Genomic DNA, 16,738 nt, shown 5'->3' on the forward strand with positions numbered 1-16,738 from the left:
AAGTGGAAAGAAAAGTCAATAATCTGGGGTAAGAACAACTCAATACTGTTAAGAGGAACAGTTCTTCCCAAAATTATCGACAGACTCAATGCTATCAATCCCAACAAAATGCCAGGACAGTTATTCCTGTGGATACCAACATGTTGACTCTACAAATTTGGATGGAAAACTGGAAAACCAAGGAGTCCCAGAGTAGTCAAACAAAATATTAAAGAGCGGAAAAAGAAAAAACAAGGAAATTGAGGATTGCCACCACCCAATCTCAAGACTTACTGTTAAAAAGCTATAGTGATTAAGATTCTCCAGAAGGGTGCCTGGCACAAAGAGACAGGGTGGCTTGTCGAACAGAGTGGAGAGCCCAGAACAACATCCACACCACACAGGCAAAGGCAACTCAATGGCAAGGACAGTCTTCAACAAATGGAACCGAACAATGGGGACATTGATAAGACAAAACAAACACAAATGAAAAGAATAAAAATCAAACTTTTCACACCTTTCACAAAAACCTAAACGTAAATGCAAAAATTCTTAAAAAGATGGACATAAGAAAAAATGTTAGGATCCTTGGATTTGGCAATGACTTTTCTAAAACCAAAAAGATGACCTAAAGGGAGCCTTGTGGTGGCTCAAATGCATTCAAACTTCTTATGAAGTATGAGTCCTAGAAAAAATCGGCTTCTCTGTAGGGATCTTCTCTTCTGGATTTGGCAATGATCTCTCTTCGATATAAAACCAAAAGCATCTACGAAAGAAAATAAAAAAAAAAAATGGATGAGAGACTTTTTGGGACTTTGTTAAAAATTAAACTTCTCTGTAAAAGACACTGTTAAGAGAATGGAAAGACGGGACGCACTGGGTGTGGCTCAGTGGTTAAGCAGCTGCCTTCGGCTCAGGTCTGATACCAGTGGTCCTGGGATCGAGTCCCACTTCGGGATCCTTGCTCCGCAGGGAGCCAGCTTCACTCATTGACTCTGTCTTCCACTGTCTGCCTGTGCTCACTCTTGCTCGCTCTCTGACAAATAAATAACTCTCTGACAAATAATAAATAAAATCTTAGAAAAAAAAAAAAAGAGGGAGATAGAGAGAGAATGAAAAGACCAGTCACAGAGTAGAGAAAAATATTTGCAAAACACATCCATGGTAAAGGACTTTAAATAAGAAAATATAATATAAAGATGTCTTAGTAGCAACAAGAAATCAAACCTAATTTAAAAATGTGAAAAGAGCGGTGGCTAGGAAACCCAGTCAGTAAAGCATCTGCCTTTAGCTCAGGTCCTGGGACTGAAACCCCACACTGGGCCCCCGGCAGAGAGAAGCCTGCTTTTTCCCTCTCCCGCTGCCTCTGCTACCTCTCCATGTGCTTGTGCTGTTAATAAATAAATAGAATCTTTAATAAAGAAAAAAAAAAGGATCTGAAAAGATGCTCAACTTTGTATGTCATTAAGAAATTGCAAATTTAAACAAGGTACTATTACATATCACGTAGAATATCAAAAAATCCAAAGCACTAGTAATACCAAATGCTAGCAAGGATGTGGGACAACCGAACTCTCATTCACCTGTTTGGTCAGAATGCAAATTGGGAGGCACCTGTGTGAGACAGCTTGGCAGTTTAGTTCTCACAGAACTGAACACATTCTCACTATAAGATCAGTAATTGTGCTCCTTTGTATTTACCCAAAAAGAGCTTAAAACTAGTTGTCCACACAAAAACCTGCACACGGATGTTTACAGCAGCTTTATTCTCTGAAGTGCCAAAACTTGGAAGCAATCCAATCTCCTTCAGTAGGTGAAACAGGTTACACTGTGCCACCCCACACAATGGATTTATTCGACAATTAAAAGATGAATTATTAAAGCCACAAGACTTCGAAGAACCTTAAATGCATATTGCTAAGTGAAAGACCAGTCTCAAAGGCTAAATACTATATGATTCCAACTCTATGGCATTCTGGAAAAGGTAAAAATTAACCAACATTTTTTATTTTTATTTATTTTTAGGTCATCTCTATGCCCAATGTGGTGGCTAGAACTCACAACCCTGAGATCAAGAGTCAGATGCCCTAGCAACTAAGCCAGCCAGGTGCCCTCTGAAAAGTTAAAAACTCTAGACAGTCCAAAAGATCCCGGGCTGAGGGGTGAGCGAGGAGGGATTGGAGGGTGCAGAGAGAGGAGAAGAAACAAATAGATGAGGTACAGGGGTTTTCAAGGCAATTAAACTAGGCTGTAAGATACCAACAGTAGGTAAGTATCATTATACATTTGTCAAAACCCACAGAACTCTAGAAAGAGGAGTGAACCCTAATGTAAACCATGGATTTTAATTAATACTGTATCAATGCTGGTTCATCAGTTGTAAACACATGTACCAACAACAATGTAATACATTAATAATAGGAGATAGTGAAGTTAGAAGAAAAATATCTTCTCTTTGTACTCAGGGGTATTTCCTGTCTGAACCCAGTTCAAGTACAAATCCCCCAAAAGACCAGAAGTTGGGAGATCACAAGAGGTGTTGGAACACAGGAAAATAAATGAGCAAACCAGACAAGCTGCAGGTAATTAAGAAACCATTAACCATGAGAGAGAAGCAGTGACATCACTCAAATTAAAACCAAGTAGAGTTTAAAAGTTTAGCTACTTTACTAACTAGCTGCAATCAGGGGATGGCAAACAAAGACTAATTCAACGTAACCTGGGAATTAATCATTTAAAACTTACCAATAATCTGAAATTAGTAGCTTTAATGCTATGAAAATTACATGGAATTGGAAAATTTGGAAAGATTGAAGTTCTCTAAGCTGCCAAGAAGTTAAAACACTCCTTCCCAGATACATGGACTTATAAAATCACTATATACTATCTCTACGAGAAGCAGAATCCCCCAGAACCATCACTCTGTAATGATGAGAAGTACTAAAAGGGCATATGAAATTTATGAGCTCTGCCCTGAAACATGTCCCATTTCATCGAGACAAAAAACCAAAATAGTTAAGCACTAATCTGCACACTACATAGGGGTTGAAAGACATAGAAAGATTGTGTGAGCTCACATATGTGTGTGTTTCCAACCATTCTTGAAAAACAATGGACAACAGAGATGAATAAATGTCCCTGTATATCCCATAAATGGTGTGAACATGGGGAAGCAAGGAAAGAGAAAGCAAGAAAGTATGTGACCAGGAAGCGAATGCTTAGCTCTGAGATCCTTCTCCGAGAGAAGGACAGATTAAAACCTAAAAAGAAAGAAAAGAAAGGATCCCATGCACTCAAGGAAAGAGAAGTCCCCCAACATCCCTCCTTCTTTTTCCAATATAAACACACAGCTGGGCCGACTTACCACATCCTGGTTGGTACCGGGCTTGTACTGACTTTATCAACTTTTCTATTTAGGCCAAACTTGACCGGTCAATGATGGACGGGCTGTGTGCCAAGTGTACCAGTTGTACAACTGACTGTGTAATGGCTGAAACTGAGAAACCGGGGTGAAAGTATCAAGAGGTTCTAAGGATTGCGAAAGAGCCAAGATTCAAACGATTACCACGTACACACAAGACAAACTATGCAGATGACTGCTCAGTATGGAAGTAATTCAGAGTGTTACACTGTGGCATCAGCTGACCCAGACCCAGAAGATTGCTGGAGTTCCCATCATGGACATCTCTAACCATATAGACGACACTGAGCGAATGCCAGATGATGATGGAGCCCCTCACTCCTATGTCTTAATAGAGTTCCTCAGCTCTCCTTTACCAAATTTTCCTGTTGCCAGTTCATACAAGCAATTCTCCTTACCCACCCCGTTCCTCTGTTCTGAGCTATGGCTAAAGACACTCATTTTTTTATGTTTTGAAACTGATTATCTTGTACCATTTTACTTTTTGTTGCATCTTTTTATAAATCAGATGACCGCTCACAAGACAAAAAAAAAAAAAAAAAAAAAGGAATGGAAAAGATCAAAGGGAGGACAACAACAACAAAAAAACAGTTCTTTTTTGCCGGGAACCCTTCTTACAAGTGCCAATCAGAAAAAACTATATCTGATGTACACATCGTCACAACTCCTCTATCATCAGGGAAAGTAGTTCACATAAGAAAATATCTCTATAAAATGAGTTCCAGGCTTACATTCCATATTTGGCTAATTAGAATTTCATTACAGTGTGTCTCAAACTGATGTGGAAGAGAATGGAATCTTGTCATCAAGACGTGACATCGAACTAAGAACCCACAGGGTAAGCACTCAGCTCCTGTGATACAAAGACAGCTCCTGGGGATGGGTGACCCTGGGCAACAGTGGCTGACCTGCGGGCCTGCGGCTATCTGCCGTCTGTCACTCTTCCCTCTTCCTCCTCTGTCAGCTGCTATCTCCAGCCGCCGTCAACAAAGTCCACCTCAAAAAGCCATCACTTCCCTCTGGTCCCATTTACCGTAGCTAAGCTCCAGGCCAGGCATCCAGATCACCAGCCCTGTGGGAACTTCTTCTAAGGTAAGAGGTGGCCCTATTGGTGAAATGCAGGTGCCAAGGCATGCGGACATTGTGCCATCTTCTGTGCTATTCTTAATGTTCTGATTGTCCCACTTCCCTCAGTTCCCACCTGTGGCCTCTGGAAAGGAACATATTACAGTAGGATTTCCAAGGACTGATGCGTGGGGGTCAGGAGATCTGGCCTGTGATTGGACCCAACTAGCTGTGTGGCTTTAAAGGAAGTCATCACACCTCAGGCCTCAGTTTCCTTATCTGCAAGCCAGGATGGACTGGAGTCTTTTCAGAGGAGCCAGCAAAGATCACATAGATAAGCACCACCTCATTATACTAACAAGCAAACAGAAGGCCGGAGGCGAGTGATTTGCCCCAAGTCAGACATAAGCAGGCAGAGAGCAGAGCCGAGGATGGGACCCACATCTGCAGGTCACAGCTAATCAGCCAGCACAGTACAAACAGATCTGAGCAGCTGCTCATTCTTCCCCTTTTCCGTTTTGTCCATCAGAATGCATGCTCCCTGCAAACAAGGACACACAGGACCTGCTGCCTGTCTCAAAATTCCCAGTTCACCCAATTAGAACACGGAGGAGCCTCAACGACTTACCCCCCCCCACCCCCAACACACGGTTCTTTTACCTATGGAACATGAGGGTACATACATTTCACCGTCCAGAGGGCTCCTGCCTTCACTTCTCATGGAAAAGGTCTTCATGTGCCTACCCGGGGTGCCAACGAAGCCACAAGTTCCAGAGAGGAACTGACACAGAGAAGTTCGAAGGAGGCAGACTGGCTCAGCACAGAAACAAAACTGTCTACCAAGGAAAACTACCCCATGGGGGACTGATTCTCTTTGAAATACATTTCGAGTGAGTGGGAAAATGGTTTTTTTCAAGAGCTGGTGGACTGACCAGTCACCTGGTACATACAAGATCACATCCGCATTCTGAGAAGAGTGGCTTGCCTGCAGTGTAGACCAGGGGGCCAGAAAGACAAGGAAGGCGCATGGAGACTGGGTGAGAAGCTTCTACGGTGTGATGGCAAGGGCGCACTGCAAGGGTACGAGAAGAGATGGAAAGATGTATATATGGACTCAAGAGGTTTAGGAAGCGAAATCCACAGGACTTGGTGTGACAGACTAGATTTTTGGAAAGGTGACAGAGTAGGAGTTGACTTCTGGTTTCCCCGACTCCAGGCTAAACGGATGAAGTGTTTACTGAGAGAGGCAATAGAATAAGAAAGGTGGTTTTCAGTGGAGGAGGTGCTCATGAATTCCGTCTTGAACCTGATGAGTCTGAGGGGCCACAGACACATCCGAGAAGAAAGGTCAGCAAGTCCGATACACAGAACTGGTGCTCAGGAGGCGTGTGGGCCAGAGACAGGAATCTGCCTGACCTGCTGATAGGTGGTCATGAAGCTGCACAAAAGGTCATCTAGGGAAAGAAAGGAACACGGGGCTGAGCCCATAATCAGCATTCAGTGGCTACCAGGAGCATGACTTTGCACAGGAGACACATCAGAGAGGTAGAAGAAAGACAGGAAGCAATGCAGAGCATTTGGTCTACTGCGATGTCGAGTAAGGAGACAGAGAAAGGTCGGGTGCGCTGACTTAGAAACAGTTTTGGTAAGAACTCTTTAGTGGAACGACAGGGCCTGAAGGGTGGAAGGTGGGAAAGTCAAGTAAACCCCTGAGCACTGGCTGTGATGCGCGACAGTGACAGGGCAATACCTAGAGGTGGGGCAGTCAAGTGGGAGAGAATCAAACAGGAGCGCATGATGGGAAGGAGTGCAGGGGAGAGGATCCTCGCAGGCTCCTGGAAGGGCGGTAGGGCATGGACTCCGTGCCAGAGTGGAGACTGAACCCGAGGAGGAAGGAGAGCCCCTCCCCATACCAGGCGAGGAGGAGAAGGGGACAAATACAAGAATGGGATCATGATCAGCAGGATGGAGGAGGTCCCATGGGATGGCTGCTAATTTTTTGTACGACTGGAGATGAAGTCATATGTTGAGATGGAAGAGGAAGGCTACATGTGATGTCAATAGCACACCCATGTAAATGGTCTAATTTATCTGTTATGCCACTTTCTCCCCGTACTACCAATACCTTATGTCCTGCTCATCTATTATTTGGCTGTCAACCCAAAGGATTTTCATATTTCTAAGCCGACAAAGTATGATGTTGCCAGTGCCTCTGCCCCAGGTGACCCTTCCCCATCTGCCATTCCTGCACTTTGATCACCTACCTCTTTTGCATACCTTTCCCCTTCTATTTCTCATTAGATCTCATAAACATGACTTTTTAAGTAGTCTCCTGCCACCAGTCAGCTCGAACTCAACAGATACGACCATGCAACTTCCTGCTGTAAACCTGACTGCAGCTCTACGGTGAAGACTGCATCAACGTGGACCCCTCAATGTATGCAGTGTCCAAGGTGCAACCCGCAGCCCCACCCCATCTCCCTTTCTACCATCCCAGTCTCATTCCAAAATGTGCCAAACAAGACACCTATGTAGAAATACAACCCCGACAGCAAGCTCTCCACTCATTTCTGCCTCGGAACTGTAACTTAACAAAACATCTCTCTGACGGAAACACAAATTGCATATAACCTTTATCTCCAGCTCCCACATAGAAGATCAATACCACTTTACACAGAACAGCTGTTCCATGTATTTTCCTTCTATGTATGAAGGGGTCACGTTCATTAACACTACAAATTGTACATTATATTCAAAAATGTCAGAGCCTTGAAAGAATATGGAATTGCTGGCATTCTAGCCACTTTCCCAGTTTGCTCTCTTCCTACCTCTAAGTCCTACTTTAGAAGTGCTATTTTGAGATTTCTATTTTCCGAAGCTGCTTTGACCAAAGGCATTCTGTCAGCTCAGAGTGAGAAAGATGGCGGGGCGAGGAAGTGCGAGAAAATGCTAGTGTTAGGCCCAAAGAAAGCCTGACGAAGTCCAAAGACAGACAAGCTAGAGAGACTTCCGTGCTTTGAGGTTCTTTAAGTCTGTGTGTGTGCCTTTTCTTCTTCCAATGACCTCTCTCCTCATCACGTGTCCTTCGTTAACAAAAGGTTTCTGGATCCGAGAATTCACTCTGTGCTCTCCTTCAGACACTCCATTCAATTTACACCTTTTATTACAGTGGCTTAACATCACCATAGAAGAACAAGAGTACAATATACCTTCGTCTAGGCATCCCTACATATTAAAAATGATATGGCCACACTGCAGAGGATCCCAGACATAAGCACTTTTAAAGCCAGAGTTTGGGAGATGTGATCTGAATGCAAGTATCAAAAAGGAACTAGCTGGTTAACCCAAAAAAAAAAAAAAACATATTATGACTTGAAGCCATAAAAAAGTAAGAAATTCAAACTCTTTTCAGAATTTTAGGTACCTATAGAGCCAAAACTTTTTAACACTGAAACCATCTACTAAATCCCAATCCTTAGAAATTAAACATATACGTTTTGATAGTTTAAGTACAGACCCAGAGGGATACAGAAAACAGATAAAGCTCCTCCTGGCTCTGATTCAAACCTTGGGACATTTTCAAGGCTATGTCTGATGAACCTTTCCTGTCAGTAAAGTCTTTTCAGTTTAAATTTCTATTCTGGAAGTTTATGTCCTACAGTTATCTGCTGCCAGCTTCAGGCTGACCTCACCAAGAGAAGTAGGGCAACTTTAGAAAAGGAGCTTGGTATGCTTTGTAGTACTGGACCAGAACCAGTAACGACAGTACAGTCTTTCAGATTTCTCATTCCGGGAGCTTAAGACGAAAGTCAGGCATAAACGTTAGGTTAAGTGCCTTTTTGACCCGATTCCTGGTAAGTACGTGTGTTCAGAGATGTGTTCAATGCACAGTCGCTCAGCTTCTAGGCACAAGGCACTGGGAGGCTTCTGTCAGGCCGGGGGAGCGGCGGTCTGACTGTGCCGCACGGTACCAGAGGCGGGTCCTACGGGTCCGGGGCTTTTACGTTTAGCTCAAAACCACTTGCCCTGAACTTTCAGGCCTTTTCATTCAATGTGCACGATTTCACAGGAGTGCTTTCTCCAGGCTGCACCTAGCCCACCCGAGGCCAAGAGACTCACTGCGAAGTGCAGTGAGGTCACTGCCGAGGACCCGTCCGGGGCGGGGACGGCCCAGGAAGCCCGCAGGAGAAGCCCGAGGAGAGGCCCCGGAGGTCCAAGGAGGGCAGGCCACCCACGGCCCGGCTCCGGGTAGCAGAGCCCAGGCGAGCACCTTCATAAACTCGTCCTTGTCGAAGCAGAGCGAGTCCGGCCCCTTGGGCAGGTTCATCCTACTTCTCTCCATCCCGCCGACCACCGCCTCTCAGCACCGACACTCGAGCGAGGAGGAAAGGTAGGAGGCTGCGTTCCCCGACGCTACCAGTGAAGCCATGGCGTTTCCACCGCACAGAAGGCACCGCTTGCTCCAACATGGCAGCGCCCCCGCCCGGCCAATGAAAGAGGACGCTGCAGGCCCGCCCCCGCCTGCCTCCGCCAAGAGAGGCGCGCAGGCCCTACCGACGAGCCAGCAGGTGATGCTGCCCCCATGCGGCGGACGGCGACACTACAACCTCGCCTACGTTTCTGCAGGGCAGCCCCGACGCTGTTGATGCCTGGTGAGCGGGAGAAGGGAGGGCGGGGAGGGTCAGGGGCGCTCCCTCCCCACCTCGCCGTTTCCCTCGGAAAATCGGCCTGCGAACCTCTTCCAGGACCTTCTCCCGAGATTGTCCCGCGGGAAGCATAGCCGTGGCGGGATGCTGGCCCTTTACTTCTGCGGCCGGTTGTCCAGAGCGGGGGGCGCGTCCGGGTGTCAGGCCTCCAGTCCCGAGCGCCGCCGCTGCAGCCGCCTGGGCGCGGAGGCCTCTGTGGGAACCCGGCTTCCGCCCTTAGCCCTGGAACCCACCCGCGAGCATGGCTTCTCCCCCGCTGAGCTTGGCTCCAGCGATCTGTAGGGAGGAAGGTGGTCAGCTGGCAGCCTCGGGTCATCTGGGCCGCTCCCAGCTCCACTTCAGCTCAGCTGCGGGGCGGCCACAAGTTTGGGTTCTCAGAGCTCTTAAAGAATCACCTCGCTACTGGCCGGCTGACAAAACGCAGCCGACAAGTGGATGTGCGAGCATGTTTATGTCCAGTCCGCTCTAGAATGGGCGGAATCGTGTGTTTGTGGCTAGCGTTGGTTCGATCGCCACACCTGCCCCCAATTTCCGAGACCCCCTCCTCCTCCTGCCGTCCACCCCACATTTATTTTGAGATTTTTCTTTCCTCTTCCCTTGCTCTTTCTCCCACTGTCCTCCCCTTTAGTGGGAATGTCATGGTCAAATGATGATTCATTTCTCTTTTTTTTCTCCGTGAGACTCTGACAGCTCAAACCACAGATCTCACGCAAGCCCTTCAGGCTGCAGCTTTGCTGTAATAGCCCAGGCCTGGGCTGCCCCTCCCAATGCTGTGATCTCCCAGAGATAGCATGAGCAGTCCTTAGAAAGGGATGGGATACAGCAAGACAATGGCTTACAGTGAGTCTTACATTCCAGTCACTCCAAACGGGAAACTGGTCACTTTTTTAAAAAAATGTGAGTACAGGGACGCCTGGGTGGCTCACTTGGTTAAGCAGCTGCCTTCGGCTCAGGTCATGATACCAGCATCCTCAGATCGAGTCCCACATCGGGCTCCTTGCTCAGCAGGGAGCCTGTTTCTCCCTCTGCCTCTGCCTGCCATTCTGTCTGCCTGTGCTCGCTCTCTCCCCCCCTCTCTCTGATAAATAAATTAAAAAAAATCTTTAAAACCTGAATACAGAATCTGAAACAATACATTCCCTAGCAGTGGGCCTAGCAAGACCTTGTTTAGGAAAACGTTCCCAGTCAATATCCAGAGACTATGACAGGTAGGATGAGAGCTGGAATCTTATTTGGAGAATCAGAATAAATTGCTAGGGGAGCAACTATGAAAGTGCATTCTATGCCCTGTTGTGGTCATTTGGATATAGGGAATGAAAGCCTCATTATTTGGTCTTTGTTTGTTTACTCTTATTATGAAAATTCTCAAGCATACACCAAAGTGTGTAGAGCAGAAGGATCCCGGCCCTTCCAAGTACTTATCACTCTGCTTCCCCAACTGTTTCATAGGCCCTTTTCCTTCTACTGCCCCCAAAGTGCCTGTATTTTTGTTTTTGGGGGAGAGGGGAGGTCTGGAATATATTTTAAAGTAAATCCCAAACATCACATCATTCCCTGCTCCCCAAATACCTTGGTTTACACATCAAAGAAGGAGGAGGAAGAGGTGGAGGAGGGGAAGACTGAGAAGGAGGAGGGATGAAGAAGAGAGATTTCCGCACAGGCCTACTATGCCAGAATCAATAGGTCTAATAAGCTATTCTGATTGGCTCTGAGAGGCATGACTTTTAGCCTCTCAGACTTTTAGGGCCACAGTGCTAATAAGCGAAAAGGGCAAATTCAGGCAGCGCAAACAGCAAGGCCCACACTCATCACCAAGGCACCGAGGGGGGGGGGGCAAGGGTGCCAGACCGACGGAACAAAGTTGTCTGGGAACCCCACCTGCCCTAGAAGTCCAGATGAGCGAGTAGTTGAACTATTTTTTGCCTTCATTGTCATTCCTTTTGGAAATTATTGCCGGCCTTTGGTAAAGACATGAACCTGAGCTTGTGCAGCCTGGGGTACTGATCTTGGGGTTGCTGAAGAGAGTAGGTGCCAACAAAGAATGAAAATCCCTGCTGCCTGTTCTCCTTCCAAGAGTCAGGAGGGAACAGTCAAGACCCCATACAGTTCCCTGCCACTTGGAGCCCTGGCTGTGGCAGTGGCGTGGCCCACCAAAGCCAGGAGCAACAGGCAAGACCCCAGACCCCAAATGCTAATGGAACACCCTGGGGAGGATGAAGGAAAGGCAGAGAGTCAGCGGGAACCTTCCCAAAGGACATTTCCCTCAGTTTCATCTGGGAGCTGACATTCAGCTGGTACACACTCCTTCAGCCACACAAAGTTTGGTGACTAGCCTCTGGCCAGAACCTGCTGTGTGTCTCCCTATCCTGAACCCTTCCCAAGATCCCTACCATGGCCTCGCGATCCAGGCACTGGGCGTGTAACACTTGACTCTGCAGGGGTCCCCGGGCCAGCTTTTGGTTAGTTAGTTGTCCGCGCTGTTAAAGATTTGACTACTGTTACATGTTTGACTCTCGTCTTTGGTGATGGTACCTATTTCATAGGAAATAGAAGCTGGAATCCAGGAAACAGGCTAGAAGATGAAATTAAAAAGTGGATACAAAGCTTCTAATCAGAGCCAGACACAATCGGCGATCAACTATATCCCAGTCTCTCCCCTCTTCTCTGATCTGTACTTTCCTTAATGAGGAATGAGACTTTAAGTTGACTTTTTTTATCTTCAAGTCTCTCTCTCTCTCTCGATTCCCTAACTTCCCTCTCTTGCCTTCATTTCATCCTAGAACTTGTGCCCACGACTTCTTTTCTAAGTAAATATTAACCCCCTTTGACTCTGAATCTCTGGAAAATTCTCAGTTCCCTATTTTCGCTGGCACTGTGACAGGTCCTCATTTCTCCTTCCCACTCCTCTCTATTTATAGTTTTCACAGTTTTTTTTTTGGCAGGTTGGCTACAGAACACTCAAAAATTGCAAAGAGAAATATTGTGTTCTGGAAATTCGCCCGAGCATTTTTTTCCAATATTGTCATTATGCTCTTCTGATCCTCTCTTGAACTGTTGGACTAAAGCAGCTGACGCTTCCACCAGCAACCAGAGTCATCCTGTCCACTACTGTGGGACCAGAGGGTTTCCATTTGGAACTGCAGACTGAGCCTAAAGTCTGGTGGCCCTTTGGTGCCAGGATAGCAGGTATGGGACGGGTGGGACATGGAGGACAAGCATCATGGTAGAGGTCTCCATTCGACCAGGAAAGCTCACAATGAGCCAACAGGTCCATTTCAACATCTTCTGTATTTTCCTTATATCCTGTTTCATTCCAGAGTGGATTTGAGATCATTTAGTTTGATTCTTAAATGTTTCCCATTCCAACCGGAAACAGACTCATCCTACGGGCTCCCAAATTCTGCCTCATCTTCCTAATCAGTTAGTACCCCAAATTTGGGTATGATAGTGCCAGAACATTCTTCCATGTGTATTTTATAGCAGACTAGTATTATATTAGTTTTTTTTTCAAACTAATAAGAATGATAAGGGTAACTTTTTTTTTTCTTTTAAAGCATAGGCAAAATCACGAAAGACATTGAAATGAACCTAAAAGATTATAGTGTCTTCCAAGGGAAAACAGGTGTTGTCTCATGTACCCTTCTGGGCTGACCAATTCTATGGGATATTCTGTGCCTTTCTTATCTTTGAGCTATTTTGCAACTCTATAGATTGTACATAATTGATGTGGATGCAGATGATCTTGTCTAGCTATATGTAAATGAATTTTGTCCACTGGAAGTACAGTTGACCCCCTTTCCTTTGGTAGAAGGCAGTTTTGCATCCATTTGCATTCTATTTGCATATCTATTTGCATCTATCAAAGCAAATTCGTTTAAGTATTACTGATTGTATATGTGTCTGCCTTGAGATTCTTGCTTGAAGTGGTGGTAACATCTTAGTGGTTCCCGAGCTAATGAATGAATTAAACAAAATCCCATCAGGCATTCATCTCATATTTGTAAAATGGTCCTTATTTAATCTTTTCAAGAAAATGATACACTAGCAAACCATGACAAGATTCTGGTAAATGAAAAGTGCAATGAAATCAAATCGGAATGAATTTTAGCCCACGCTATGCCAGAGGCAGAGAATGAATGAATCTCAAAGACATGGCTTCTGGCCCCCAGGAGTTACAGTAATCTGTGTCAACATTGGCATGCCTGAGAAATGCATGTGACATTCCCATCAGGGTTTCCCTGGGGGTTCAGTTAACCTTTCTCTTCCAAGCTACCCTCTCTTGTAGTGATATCAACTGTGCCCTTGGTTTCAGCTCCCATTCCCTAGCCAACATCTCTCCCACTGATACAGGACCATCTGTTTCTTTCCTACCCACCAGGCCCGTGTAACTGACTACCTACTCATGCTATTTCACTGATGCCCCACCTGTGCCTCAAAACCCAGCATGTTCAAAACTTGATTCATCATCGTTTGTGAAAGAATGGCTTATCCTCTTTTGCTTTGTTTCTTTAGAAATGATTCTACCAATGCCAGCGGCATGCACCAGAAACCAGGAAGGAATCATACAGCTGAGCAAACTTGCTGTACTTTAAAACACTTGACCACAATTCTCCAGTGGATACTCAACCCTGGCTTCAAACTCCCTTGTCTCTCCGGTGAGTTTGCTTTCCCTCCTTCAAGACTTGCCTCAACAATCCCTACCCCCACCTCTTCTGAACTATGTCACCTCACTCCCAGCTCCTGTCCTAGGGGAAGAGGGAGCAGAAGGCAAGCTTAGGACAAAGCAGAAACTGGCACCCTACACCCTCTCCCCATGCCATATGTGTAACATTCCTCATGCACTCCTGGCTGCCCTAAAGGAAAAACGATGCTTAACTGATAGAGATCCCAGTCCTGCAGGACAGGAGTATCCCTCCATCTACGAATGTCCTAGTGACTTACGAGGAAAGAAGAAGCTTTCTCATCAATAGCCTGACTTCCAGACACCCATACCTCAGTTTCCGGAAGCCCTAACATCACCCTCCCCTCCATAAAATTGAGGGAGGCTAAGGGGGAGGGAAGTGTAATAAAACTGAATTTCTTCTAAGCCCAAAGGCCACTGACAAGGATGTGTGATAGGAGGAATGTAACATATCTCCAGGAAACTCCTGACTGTCTTCATGCTTTCCCTCATTAGAGGCAAAAACAGCCTTGACTTGACAATAACCAGGTCTCCGTTATCCTGAAATTCTTCTTTAGCATATGACAGTCGTTCTGGACACCCCCTTTGTCCTCACCTTCCTCAGCTCCCAGTCAACCATGCCTCTGTCTGAGCAGCTCTTTCTGCCCCTGGGTTCTGTCCCTGTGTTTTAATAAAACCACCATTTGCGCCTAAGACATCTCAAGAATCCTTTTCTTGGTCATCGGCTCTGGACCTCACCCCACCAAACCTCACCTGTGTTCCAAAACTTCATCACTAGTGCCACACTTCAAGAAAATAAAAGCCCTTTGTGCAGGAATTCCCTTATCTTACCACCACCCAATCAAATCTATACCTACATTTGTATCCATTTTTAATTTGTTTTTAGACATTTAGAGCTACACACTGCCCTGAGTGTTTGTAAATCTGTGGCAAACGACAGAAAAGTCCCTGGCATCATGGAATTTACATGGTAATTGGAGAAATGTACAAGAAACACAGAAAGTGTTGAAGACAGAGCAGGTTTATTGAGAAGAGCAGACATCCCCAGCTAGGGTTTGTTCTTCCTTGTGCCTGGGATTTGTTCCTTCCAACCCTCTCCAGGACTCCACTCCCAGGGCCAATATCAAGTTCTTGTTCCAATGGATCCTTCCAGTCAGAAGACAAATGACCTTTTTCTTAAAAACAAAAGGAAAAAACCCAAAACAAAGACTTCCTTTAACCTTCTACCTTCCTATAACAACCTCCATATTTCTCTCCCCACCTCATTCCCAGCATAGCTTGTAAAATATTTGTCTACACCTGTGGGTGTAGGGTACCATGTCCCCAAGGGTAGTTGAAAAATCTCTATAAAGAATCCTTATGTGCAGATCATTTTAAGGGAGTCCATTTCCAGATCCAAACTCCATGTGTACTCTGTAGGATAGGTGATATGCCCATTCTTGGGTCTGATATCAGGATACTCCTCTCCTTCCTGGAAGATCAAGACACTCCTCTCAGATCTTATTAGAGTGTAGGACTTGGGCTGATACCAAAGTTGAAATACCAGTTTTGTTTCAAATAATGCCCTTCTGTGGGCAGTCCTGAGGCTCCACCTTTAGAGCTTACTCTCCTTATTAAGGGTAAAAGTTAACATCGGAAAGGGGATTAGGGCAGATGTTGGAAGTGCTCAGAATAACAATCAGTTTTGGTTAGTGACACTCATTCCTTCATATTTAAATTAAACTATATATTTTTAGGGACATAATAGGGAAAAGCACAAGTAAGTATTTTAATGGTTTCATTCCATTCTAGTATGGTTTGGGAAATAAAATAACAGAAAATGAGACTGTTCTGCTTTAAAAAAAAAATCAACTTGTAGCAGGCAAATGTTATTCCAATGAAGTCGATCCTTTTCTTTCTCCTTTTCTTTTTAAAGATTTATTTATTTATTTGGTAGACACACACACACACACACACACAGAACACAAGTAGGGAGAGCGGGGGAGGGAGAAGCAGGCTTCCTGCTGATCAGGAATGTGGGCCTTCATCCCAGGCCACTGGGATCATGACCTGAGCCAAAGGCAGCTGCTTAGTGACTGAGCCACCCAGGTGCCCTCTATCTCATTTTTTAAATGTTTAATATTTTCAACACCTAGTTAATAAAATATACATATATTGTGATGAAAAGTTTATGATTAAAAAGTTTCAGATGTCCACTTAAAAATGTGCAAGGTGTGTGAATTCTCATAGGCGGTCCATGCACCATACACGCCTATCACTAGCAAACGTGGATGTACTCGGTGTCTCTAGGTTCCCGCTTCCTTAGTGCCCTCTTAATCACATGGTTTCTCTTCCTACCATCCTGGACCTGTATTCTCAATTTGCTTCTCTATTTCATCTCTGCCCCTTTGAAGAGCTTGATTCTGGGTCTTCTGTAGCTATGCGTTCTCTCTCTCTCTCTCTCTCTCTCCCTCGATCAGGCTTTCACAACCTAGCACTATTGATACCTGGTGGGTGATTCTCTGCTGTGGGGCTGTCCTGTGCTCTGCAGGACAGTTAGCAGCATCTCTGATCTCTAGCCACTAGATGCCAGCAGCACCCCCCCCAAGTGGTGACCACCAAAAATGTCGCCAGATATTGTTCAATCGGCCCTGGGAGCAAAACTCCTTGCCTCCCAGCCCCAGTTTTAAAACCACTGCTTTGGCTGATTCCATTCAGCATCATTGATTTAAGTTCTTTGTAGAAGCTGAAGGCTCTGAAGTTAACGTCTTTAATCCTAATCCACCCTTGGAGCTGAGAATCACATGGCCAGCTGCCTGCAGCATATTTCTCCATGAATATGTAACAGGAGTCTTATTTTCACCATGATTTCTATCCTGCTCCCTCCTCACGTGCTCCTGTCCCAGT

At 45.5% G+C, this 16,738-nt stretch overlaps 1 pseudogene; it reads left to right on the forward strand.

Moving 5' to 3' along the window:
- The first annotated feature begins 3,103 nt into the window (after positions 1-3,103).
- On the forward strand, positions 3,104-9,453 carry LOC123389144 (annotated as a pseudogene).
- Positions 9,454-16,738: the final 7,285 nt, after the last annotated feature.

This window comes from Mustela putorius, unplaced genomic scaffold, assembly GCF_011764305.1.
Source record: "Mustela putorius furo isolate JIRA1106 unplaced genomic scaffold, ASM1176430v1.1 tig00003956_pilon_pilon_pilon, whole genome shotgun sequence".
Lineage (NCBI taxonomy): Eukaryota > Metazoa > Chordata > Mammalia > Carnivora > Mustelidae > Mustela > Mustela putorius.